The sequence below is a fragment of the Oryx dammah genome, unplaced genomic scaffold, assembly GCF_014754425.2.
Source record: "Oryx dammah isolate SB20612 unplaced genomic scaffold, SCBI_Odam_1.1 HiC_scaffold_17, whole genome shotgun sequence".
Lineage (NCBI taxonomy): Eukaryota > Metazoa > Chordata > Mammalia > Artiodactyla > Bovidae > Oryx > Oryx dammah.
In genome coordinates, this window is record NW_024070201.1 from 32075648 (window position 1) to 32087653 (window position 12006).

Sequence of the window (12006 nt, forward strand, 5' to 3'; positions counted from 1 at the left end):
ATTTATAAGGTGTCCATTTTCCAAACTAGACTACTTCAGCACTTTTTCACAAAGTTTATCCCTAACAGTTTTTTTCTTTTAACAAAATATAAAAATGCTGACTTTATTTTTCCCTTATAAGGAATAAATTTCCCTGGTTGTACTTTTCATTTTAAAACTGGGTCTTTTCTTTACCTTCAGGCCCAGTTCAGTGCTGGAGCTGACAGACTCACCAGGTTGGTGACTTCCCATCTCTTTGTGTTCCCGTATTTGGTCATGTTTGTATTTTCCAATGAGGACTACACTATGGCCATCTTGCCTCATTGCTTAGGTGGACTCTGGTTTTGCTTGGTAAAGGTTGTTCCTCAGAGGAGCTGGGCCTAACCTATACAGTTGGAGGAGGATCTGTTTGGGCATGCAGAGATTCAAAGAGTGATAATTTTATGGTGACAATTAAACACTGAAGTTAGCGTTACTCAATTAACTTGGCAAAGGATTGTTTCTCCAGTTTTTCCAACCCTATTCCCTTATATTGACATCAAGGAGGTAAAAGCTGCTTTTTGAGGAGGCTGCCTTTCTTGAATCAATGCTACCTGGTTTTGGGGAAAGACTAGAAACTCACTCTTAGCAAGCAAACTCTCATTCATCCTTCAAGCCTCAATTTAAAGAGTTCTTTCTCAGTCTCATGATTTCATACACACATTTCAAATGTAGGCATACACCATTACATTAACACTTCTCTGTCTCCTTCACTAGACCTGGAGCTATTTAAAGATGAGGCTGCACTTCCCACCTTTGCAAATCTAGTGCCACCTGCATGCTTACTATATGCTACATAGTAGAGACTTCAAAACATGTTCATGAAAACAAAAATGAATGAATGGATTAAGTGAGAGTATAAAGCAACCTAAAGTTAAGGGTTAGGTGATTTTTTTATTTTATGTCAGGTTCCCTGTTCTTCCACTTACACTGCAACTGCGATCACAGAAAGGTGGATTTGCTATCAAGATTCCAGAGCGGGGGAAAGTGCAGAATGACTGTATTCAACCTGGCAAACATGCCTTAAGTCCTGGATCTCATATGGAAATTCAAGAAGTAACTCTGAGTCCTCTGCCTCTAGATCCGAACTTATGCATATAATTTAACATCCAGTGGGACACAAAAAGAAAATAGAATTCATTTTCTTTCCCTTGAATGTGAATTTCCTTCAGTTTCCTTGCACTGACTGATCATTTGCCTGATTCTATAAACACAGCTAGGATGTAACTCCTATAAATGGGAAACAAGGCAGTGGAAGGGCAGGTGAGAGATAGTAAAAGAACATACAACAAAGAGAGGGTCAGTTTCAGTGTGCTAGAATGCTAGTATATTCATCTAAATGTATAGCTTACAGAGATGTTAAAATATTTGGAAATGGAAACATTCATCCTTCTCCATGTACATTCTTCTTCTAGGGGTCAAAGATAAAAAGATGTTGCTCTTAGAATACTAATGGTTTTCAACGCCCTGCTCTTTTGGTTGTGTGAATCTCCTTGTTTATTTTCACTGATTTTAGCCCATTATCATGTATTAGTGCAATTATGGCTCATTACATAATTAGTGTAAATATTTGTAGGCATGTAATAACAACATGCAATTATGATATGGAATGATGTCACAAAAGTCTTATTGAAAAGAAAAGGAAAAAATAAAATAAGTAGCATTTATAGGAGAACAGTAGTTACACATCTTTAGGTATAGAGAATCTATTGTACTCCTTAACTTTAAAAAATACACTTTAAAGGTTTTCTGAATACATACAGACTCTCAGACTACTGAACATTGAGGTTTTAAGCACTACCAGCAGCAATCTTCTCAAATGAAGGGAGAATGAATCTTGAACAATGTCTGAGATTATGGAAAAGCAGGGACTCCCTACTAGTAAACATATTCTGTATTGATTTGGTGTTTGGAAGTTGGACAAATGTTATGATTAAAATATGTGATTCATTACAGTATGTGTCAATATGGCTGACAAGCAATTGTGCAAAGGGACTCCTGACCAGATAATCAGTTTTTTGGTGTCAGAGTAATATCTTCAACCTCTAGCAAAGTACTCAACACAAAGTAAGCATTCATAAAGGTTTGTTGAGTGAATACATCTTATAAATTGTCTAGCGATATGGTTACACTGGAATAAAACGTGGCTTTATTCCAACTCATACTTTACTGAGCAACATGTTAGGGGTGTGTGTGTGTGTATTCAGTCTCTCAGCCATGTCCGACTCTTTGCAACCCCCTGGACTATTGCCTGCCGGGCTCCTCTGACCATGGAATTTTCCAGGCAAGAATACTGGACGGGGTTGCTACTTCCTACTCCATTAGGTGTTAATAAATCTTTGCAAATTTGGAAGAGTCATTCATACTGAATTCTTTGTAAAATTTCAGCACTATTACAGACATAAGAAACTTTTAAAATCTCAATTACAGAGGCTAGGTAACATTTGATGGAGTTAAATAGCATAGCAGACAAAGATCCAGAGCATATAATAAATGCTGAGGAATGATTGGTTAAGTACACTGAAAAATAAAAGAAATCATATTAACTTAATATTCAAAGTTAACTCTGTCCTATAAATATCATTGTCTTCCCATGAAGATAAAGCCATTTACTAATTTAGAAATGCAAATAAGAAACCCTTTCAAAATTAAATATCAGTTCCCCCACTCTCCCCAAACTCTGGTGCTGTAGGGTGAATTGCTTTATCAAACACAATTCTTGGAATAATAATTTTTCCTGTTAAAAAAAATATCTAAACTGTATCCTGGTGTTATAGCTTCATGAATATATTTTGATAATGAGAATTTGAGAATTTTAATAGAACAAGTTCATTTTATACCCATTTTCTCTATACCCTCATGCAGCAATGACTACTGAATATATATTTTAGACTCTAAAATTTGGAGTCTTTCTGAGGAAAACCTGAAGTTATTTTACTTTCTGCAGTTTCCTGTAAAATATCTAGTCCACTCTGAGCAAGTCCCAAGGGAATAATTAATAGCTACAGAACCATTCATTCATGAACATAGAAGAAGGGAAAAACACTGAATTTCATCATCCTGTAAAATATTTAATATCCTGTTTCTTGTGGCCAGTGTCCAGGGGCTTTGGGCTTTCCACTAGAATATTTTCTAGCCAGGTGAATCAAAGAATCATATCCTAGGCCTTTTAAAAACTTTGAAAAAATGGACTACTTTGCATAATCTTTATTCTTAGGGTAATGGGTTTTTAAACCCCCCTTAAAAGAAATGACCTGATAGTCACCTACTGGTCACCCTGCAGCCTTAACATTGTTCCTACAGAGGTAATTTAGACTGCTCAGCATCTCCTGGATTCATGAATGTACTACCAGTCCCACTGGTAGCACATTTAATAGCAGGTTAAAGGGATGAAGTGTAGAGATGTGATTTTGCCTTTATAAAACCTAAGCACTTATTCAGGGAAGGTTCAGGTTTAATTTGCTAGCAGCCTATCCATTCTAAGTCAACTGCTTCAAAGGGGCATGTAAAACCAACCAAATAGATTGCTTGCTTATGGGTAGATAAAGGCCTTAGGCTAACAATTATACATGCTACACACCAATGGGGACAGACTTTTTCTTTGGGGTATAATGTTCCGTCATTCTAGAATAAAGCTCTGATTTCTTGCCAAGCTGGAAGCTGAGATCTACAAACTGCCTTCCTCAATGCTTTGCAGAGCAAACACAAAGGAAACACATACAGACAACACCCTCGGGTTGTAGCATTTGCAGAGCTTAGTATTCTTTAAACAACGTCCATCTATATCCGGGCCTTCCTAATTCTGACATACAAAATTTCATTTGATAGAAGAAAGAGCTCTATCTACCGCTTAACTGTGTGGCTCTTAGGAGAAGACAGCATTTAGTGGAAAAAAAGAAAAAAGTATCCATTTGAATGTCAAACTTTTTGCTGATGCTAACTCAGTAACTAACTACTTCATATTGACTGTTTTTGTTAAACAAGGCTTCACCTATATATACATATCTTAAGGGGATTCTTGGTGCTATGTTTGACCAAAAAGGAAAGCAAAAGTTTTAGAGTCATCCAAATCTGATCAACTTTTCACCCTGGGTTCTGTTTACAGACTCTTCAGCTCACATTGTTGGAATGAGACAAATATAGCCAGTTTTGCTTTGATCTGGAGTCAGTTTGGCTTTCCAATCCTGGCACAATGGTGACATTTAAGAGGCAAGGGGATAAAATTATTTTCATTCCAGCCTTTTAAACATGGTGAAGAGTTATAAAACAGCTCTGGACAAATATGAAGCTGGACCTAAACGGGCCATTTCTTTTTTATAAAAAAATTCTTTTTCTTACATGGTTGGTCCCGAAGTATAAATAGTTAGGCACATCCATTCTCCTCGTTAATTTTATTTTTAAAGATAAAGACTGATTTGATGGTACCTGGAGCACGATGGGAGAAGAAGAACTGCTGTAAGGTAGAACTCAAAGCAGGGTGAAACAGGTCTTGCACACAAGTCTCTGTCACTTTCCAAAAAAGATCATGATAACTTTGAAAGCAATTAGGTAGGCTCATAGAAAACAAAACAAACCATTATATATGTGTCTACTCACCGCTCAACAGTAAATTGCCTGAGCCACCCCAGTTTCTGCTGCCTCGCCTGCTAGCCCAGGTTCTTTGTTTGACAGCTTGAGAGGAGTTTGAAGAGAGAAGGGACTGAGGATAACCCTATAGACTGCTCACTGAAGAGCCTCATCCATTTCGGGACAAAAGGCCTCCTTCCTCCTCATCGGCCCCTCTTTCCACATCTACCCCTCATAGCAGAAACTAAGGGAAAGGGAGGCAGAATCAAGCAAATGGGAGGGACTTGGATGGGAGACAAGCAGAGCCCACGGTCTGTGAGATCGCCCACAGACACATACCTATAGACACAAGCTTGTGTGCACTATCACCACAAGTTCGGATCTACGGGTTTGTGGCAACAGGCCTTAGTATCTTCTCTCGTGTGGGGGTCTGACATGTCTGAAAATGAAACGTTAACATCGTTAGTCCAACCAGAGACTCTGCCACTCCATCGTGTCATGCCAGAAATGGAAAGGCTTCGTCCTGCTCTTCAAAGGGCAAAAGTCGAGCAGCATCTTCTGTGTTCTCCCCCATACACTTCCCTCTCTTTTCACTTTCCCTCCCAGTCACAATGGGCTTTGGGGTCAATCTCATCATTTTACTGTTTCATATTACGGAAGCCTCATTCATTCAGACCTTAACACACAGACTGAACATTGTGCCGTATGGATGGCAAAACAGCAGAATAAAGAAAAGTCTTTCAGTTATGGGGAGAGAAAGAGAAACACAGGCGAGCCCAAATGCAAGTTCATTCTTTTAAATACCTGTAATTACATGAAAAAAAGACGGTGACATTTTCCTTTCCTATGTGCTTTCCAGCAAACAGAAGTGGTAAACTAGCAAGCACCGCCAATAGGCTTTTAAGTATTTTCTGAAAATTATGCGAGGAGATGTCCAGTTCTATTAATCTGGAAGATTCCTCTTCAGGAAAAGTTTATATTTCACCTTCACCCCACCCCCATTATTGGTCCAAACACCAACACTGAGCAAGTTCAGGCATACTTTATAAAATCTGAACCAGAAAAGAAATTGTACAGTGGCTCCCTGCATAACTGTTCCAGGTTGTGGGAATGAATATACTTCTAAGGACTTCTTATAAAAGGGTTTTGTCAACGTAACATTCTTTCTTCAAAACCAATGTTCTACAAGTAAGAATGGGGCAGCCAAGGCAATGATCTTTCATTAATGGCTCCTTTCGTGAATTTTATTGAGGATATAGTCTTAAGCAATGAGTATTTCTAGGACAAATGATGGAAAGCAAAATCACCTCTCTTCTGAGAAGTTGGGAAAAACATATGCTCCATATCTCTGTAGGACCTAAAAAGAGATCTTTTCAATTTTTGTCAGCAATGTCTATAGATTTTGGTTCTCAAAGAAAAAGACAGAACTTTGCCTTGATATATGAACATTTATTCCTATCTCAAGAATGTGGGAGGCTCTCCTAATAACAAAAAAGACTGATGAATTTGGGAATTATTCAGAGAAAAGAGGAGGCCCCTAGGCACACAATTTAAAAGGTAAAAGCAGGAAACCAACAGTGGGTTCATCAACAGGAATGAAGAGGCAACCATTCATAGACACTTCGTTGTCTGCCTGTCTAATCGTGGTGGAGCCGCGGGCATGACTGCGAAGGTTGCCAAGACGGGAGAATTTAGTCCCAGCTCCGTGGCTTGACTTTTAGATCCAAAGAAACAACAATCCCAAGTGGAAGCAAGCAGGATCCAAACCAGTCACTTCAAAAATGGTTTGGACTTTCTGTTATTTTAAAATGTTCATTTCCTTTATAAAATAAAAGATTTTAAAATAAACGCCAAGCCTCTTATTTTCCTTTGATCTCCCTGACAAGGGCATGGGGCCAGAGGTATTTGAGGATGGGCACTTTGAACACCGCTAAGGATGGCTGGAACGGGTGTGACACTGGAGATCTTATTAAAATAAAAAGGAATAGGCTTAGGCTCGCAAAGTGATGAGAACTAATTGTTGTTATCATTTGTTAAAAATATAGCATGCAATACTCGTCAGCGATGGATGAAGATCTGTCAAAGTATTACAATGAGTCATTCAAGAGCTAATCACCTTTGTAAATGTTAGTTATTAGTTTCAATTGGGGGCCTCCGTCTTTTTTTTTTTTTTTTTGGAAAATATAGGACAGAGAAAAATTATTCATTCTAAAGGGTTTGCAATGTTAACTTTCAAATAATCTAGAGTTTTACCTTTAAAAAGTAAAAGTGAAATCAGAAGATGCTTAGGTTGCAGGAAAAAAAGAAAGTCAAATACCGATCAAGTAGAAGAATGGTTTATTTGGGAAGAGACATTTTCCTCCCAAATATTAATTGAATATCTCCTTCAAGAACCTTCTTTGTGTTGAGCAGAAAAATAAGGGCTCTTTTCAGAGCAAAGTTTGGCCTGCTTTCTTAAGCAAGAATCTGCGGGGCTCTCGGAGATAGTAACAATTAAGTTGGGAAAAGCAGGCTAATAGTTAAAAACAATGGTAAATGCAGGGTAAGGTAATTCATCAAGTAAATATATCATTTGTGTTATTAAACATATTTAAGTGGCACAAAGTCCTTCAACAGCATCGAAAATAATCTACTTATATCATGATAGCTGGGCTCATAGCTTTGTCACTGGACCTGTGTAAGCACAGTTTTATAAAATTCCAGACATATAAGATTACTCATCTAGGACTAAAGTTAAAACATCAACCATTATGCAATTATTATGTTACAAGGCATCAATTATTATGCAATTTTTAGAAGCCATATCTTCCAGGAATTCAGAGCATACACTAAGCTTTTTAGAAGCAATCTTCTAATAGTTCTAAGTATAATTACTGAAGATAGCCACAGAGTTTAAGAATGACACCTGATGGTTTCAAATGAGTTTTGCCTAAATTGTTGTCAAAAGAAATAAGCACTATTAAATAATAACTTTCAAAATATTTTTCTGAACTCCAAAAATTCAACGTTCTTTTCATTGAATATTATAAAGCTGGTTGCTATTGTCAGAAAAACAAAGCTTAAAATGCAGTTAATCTTCATAATTAAATCATTCAAGCATACTCTAAAAACTTGTAATAACTTGAGAAAATGGAAGGTTTGGGAGAAATTTTAGAAAAATGTAGTTACCTGAAGAAAGGAACTTCTTATGAATCCTATTTTTTTAAACCTGTTGCCATCTTGCTAGGCCAGCATCTTCAAACCATTCACCCGCGTCTGGAAAATAAAATTATTTTAAAAGGATCAAGATTCTTTGCTTGGTTTGTGGTTGGTTTCTTTTTGTCACCCAACTCTTTTACAAAGCTAAACTAGAATTAATGCCAAAGTGAAAGTAAAAAGGAACACCAAAGACTGAAATAGAAGGAACTCTAGAAAAACACTGGGCTGCGTTATGTTTTCTTCATTTCCAGAACTACACAGGATAGAAAGGGTCTGCAAATAAGTCACTTTCATATTTTTCCTGGAATTTCCCTGGCTACCGATGAAGCTTGAGAACGATTTTACCAGAAAAATGCTCAAATAGGAATGGGACGTCTCGGAATACTCCCAAATTCTGATGTTTTATACCAAACTGCTCACTTGCTAAACATGATTAAGAGAGAGCCTATGAATAATTAAGCACGGTTAAGGTATAATCAAGTTGGGCAATCATTACCTGGCACGATGTAGCGTCACTGAGACATCATTTTAACTTTTTGATTCTGAAATGGTTCAGGAGTCATTATTTCTCTCTGCTGATGGGGCCGCTAAAATAGAAGTAAAATATCTGATTGTGGTGGCTTCAGGAGTCTGTCCCCCTCCACCCCAGCAGGATTCTTGGCTTCCATTCCAACAGTTTTTCATTGGCCAGGTTTTAGATGCAGGGTTTGCTTTTCCTTCATTGTTCCTTCACTAAAGGAAGGAAAACTCACTGAGCAGCTGCTTGTAAAAGGGAAAACGTACTTGAGTTTTGCCTGGCTGTGGACTTGAACACCAAATTCATGGTGATGTCAGCAGAATGACACCAACAGAAAGATTCCCTGCCCTCCACCCTCCTTCTGTTTAGGAGGGATCTCTCGAACAGAATCTTAGCAGATCTCCTTTGTCCTGGCGGAAAAGAGCAATTCAACTGAAAAGAAAGAGCAATTTCAACCTGTTATGAAAGAGAGAAAGAGAGGGAGGGAGGGAGAGAGGAAGGAGACAAAGACAGAAAAAGAGAGAGAATTACGAAAGTGAGAGATGGAGAAAGAAGGAAGGGAGGGAGGGAGGGAGGAGGCAGAGAAAAAGAAAGGAGAGAAAATTAGAAAATGAGAGATGGAGAAAGAGGAAGGAAGGAAGAGAGGGAGAGAAGGAGGAAGGACAGGAGAAGGGAGGGGGGAAGAAAGGTGGGGAGAGAGAGAGAGAGAGAAAGAGAGAGAGAGCTCAAGTCTACCCTTGGCATTAACTCAACATAGCGAAGCAGGAGAGACAGCTACTCTTGGTCTCCCCGTGGCTTTCCAGTTCTCCTGATGTCTTTTCTCTCACCCTCTGCAGCCCTTGCTCTTTGTAGAAAGATCCAATCACCTCAACAAAAGAGGTGCATCCAGCAAGTGCTGCTCTGAGAGTAATTCGTGGGTGCCCCACGTCCCAGCACATTTCTCCACCTGCAATCTGGCCACCAGGACACCAGCCTCCATGGTGGGAGTACCCCACGCAGAGGCTTCCGGCACCCCAGCCAGCCAGCTTAGGTAGAAGGAATCCTTGTCTCCTCAGGAAAAACTGACCAGAAAGGGAGGGAGGAGGCTGGCAAAGCAACGCCATGGTTTTCGCGTTCCTTTCGGGCAAAGGGAAAATTAGGAATTGCTATTTAAAACCTTCCTACCAAATGCTCCCTGTATTTAAAAAAAAAAATGAATATTTTACGTACAATGCAAAATGAAAGTGTGGCTAGGTCGGCTAAGGAACAAAGACATGAAAAATGGCGTGATAGGATAAAATACATTGGACTAAAACAAAAGATGCCCTCAGATTATTGGAGTAGTGGACTTTTTTGGCGGCAAGGTGGGGATCATTTAAAAACGATCTTAAGCCCACTAAGTGTTCATTTACAACAGATGTATAACAGGGACCAACTACTGAAGAGTGAGAAGTTGGAAGCAAATTTGCTTTTGACACACCCGAGGAAACAAAAGGGAGAGAGCCTGCCAGTAACAAGTTGTTTCGTGTGCAGCTGGCTGAGGAGAACGCTTTCACTTTTGAAAGCATTAAGTTTGCTCAGGATGGCAATTTCTTTTCCTCTTTAAAATGCAAGTAAGGATCCCAGCCTACAACTTCCTTTCTAGCTCTAGGTTAATAAAGCCAAAAGGCTTTTACAAGAATTAAAATTTTTAAAAACAGAGAAGACCCTGATTCTGGTATGGAAACATGAAGACATATTTAAGAAAAAAATCAGATGTCTGTCATTTCTTGGGTATAAATGAATTATCTGCTGCACAAAGCTTCCTATATGCCAGGCTGCTCTAACACACTTGCACGTTCAAAGCTGTTTTGCTTTTGAGAAAGCAGACCACAATTGGATTAGAAAGTTACAAATTAAGCAGGGGTACAGGGCGGCTAGGGCAAGGGGAGCCTGAAGTTTAGAGCACTTGGATGCTTTAAGAAAGGAGATAGGCGATAGGTAAAGAGTCAGTATTCCTTAGAACCTTGGCTGTAAAACAAGGAGATTCTTGTTTTGGGAAAAGTACAAAAGAGCCTGGAACCTCCACAGTGATGCTTACAAAGAGAAGAGACCAGCAGACACAAGAAACTAAGTTTAGCTGAAACAGGGACCTCTGCTTTACTCCAGGGCAGAGATGCCTCCAGGGGAGCCTCCAGCCTTCTCTCTGCACTACACCCCAGGAGAGCTTAGTTTTTCTCATCCAGGGCTCTTCACATCTACTGATCCCCAAGTTTCTCTCTTCTTTTGGAACAACAAAAATCAACCAAATAGAATAGGATTTTATACAGTCTCCATCAAATTGAAGTTTGGAAAGTAAAAAAAAAAAACAAAACTGCATCTATATTACTTCAGCTTTTCCCCAAATCAATCTGGTTATGCCTTCTGGCCCTTGATCTACTCCCCCAACACACTCTTTCTCTCCTCCAAGCCTCTTTCTCCGCACCCCCATCCTCCCTCCTTCTTCTCTCTCTCTCTCTTTCTCTCCCTCTCTCTCTTACACACACACAGATACACAGACACACACACACTGCTGCCTGGTCCAATCTGGTGCCTACTTAACAACAACAGAATGACAAGCAACATCTGTTTGTAAAAAAGCCAGAATCAAACCTTAACGGTTTTTTGGCTAGGATTCTTTTTTTTTTTCCTTATTTCCCCTGACTCTAAAAGGAGAAGGGTCAAGAAGAAGAAATATGAAGATTTATATTCAACATTGGCTCCAACGAGGCAGCAATCATACTTCCCGAGAGTTATTTCCAGGTAAAGTGCTTGTAGGGAAAACCACTGCAGTATTTATGGTCGTCTCCCCTGAAGCAACCCTGGGTCACATAAAACCCAACATATCAGATTCCTAAAAGGCAGGGTTTTTGTTTTTTTTTTTCTCATAGCTTTATATTCATCTTCTCGTTAGAATTACAGGATCATGTGTGTGTGTGTGTGTCTGTGTGTCTGTGTGCGTGTGTGTGTGTTGGGAGGTGATGAAAGACAGAAGGGAAATGAACAAGACAGAAAAAATTTTTTTTAAATAGTTGAGATGGAAGGAGTGGTGCTGTTTCTCCCTTAGTTTACAACATGTTGGTGTGTAAGCAGGCACATGTACATGGATGCCACACAGGAGAGCAGGCACCAGGAGCGGCGGCTGCGGCAGAAACCCGCACAGCTGTGGCCGTCAGAAACTGGTCCCATCCTTCCCCCATGGAGATGGAGACGAGAATTTCTGGAAAGCTACCAACAGTCCACAGTGTTACAAAGCAGAGGATCAGAGCTACCTCGACGGGGGAGGGGCGGGCGGGCAGGCGCTGCTGGTAAAGGAGAGAAAGGCTCTGCTCACCAACTCAAGGATTTCACCCTCAGGGAAGGGGAAGGGTGGCGGGGGACTCAGCAACTCCACTCCCCTTTCACTCGGGGTTTGGAAGAAACCCACACACATTAAGGGAAAAATAAATTCAGACAAGTTGCTAAGGAGACTTGTGTAAACTCCAAGCACAGACATATTTCTTGGCCTTTCCCCCTGCTCTCCATCTTGTATTCTGATCACGCTGCTCTGCGGCAACGTTGCACCAACCTTCTGCATTAATCTTGGCCTTCGCCGTGCACACTGGCAAAGCGTGCTGGTTGTATATATCATCATTTTTCAAGCTTAACAAGTGAAAAGGGTGTGTGTGTGTGTGTGTGTGTGTGTGTGTGTGTGTGTGTGTGTGTGTGTG

General features: G+C 39.8%; 1 long non-coding RNA gene across 1 annotated transcript in view; it reads right to left on the bottom strand.

Moving 5' to 3' along the window:
• Nucleotides 1–6712: 6712 nt before the first annotated feature.
• LOC120876382 overlaps nucleotides 6713–12006 on the bottom strand; it is a 155566-nt gene continuing 150272 nt past the window's right edge. The window contains exon 3 of the long non-coding RNA XR_005724163.1: nucleotides 6713–7839. This is a non-coding gene — a long non-coding RNA (uncharacterized LOC120876382). The remainder of the gene's footprint in view (nucleotides 7840–12006) is intronic.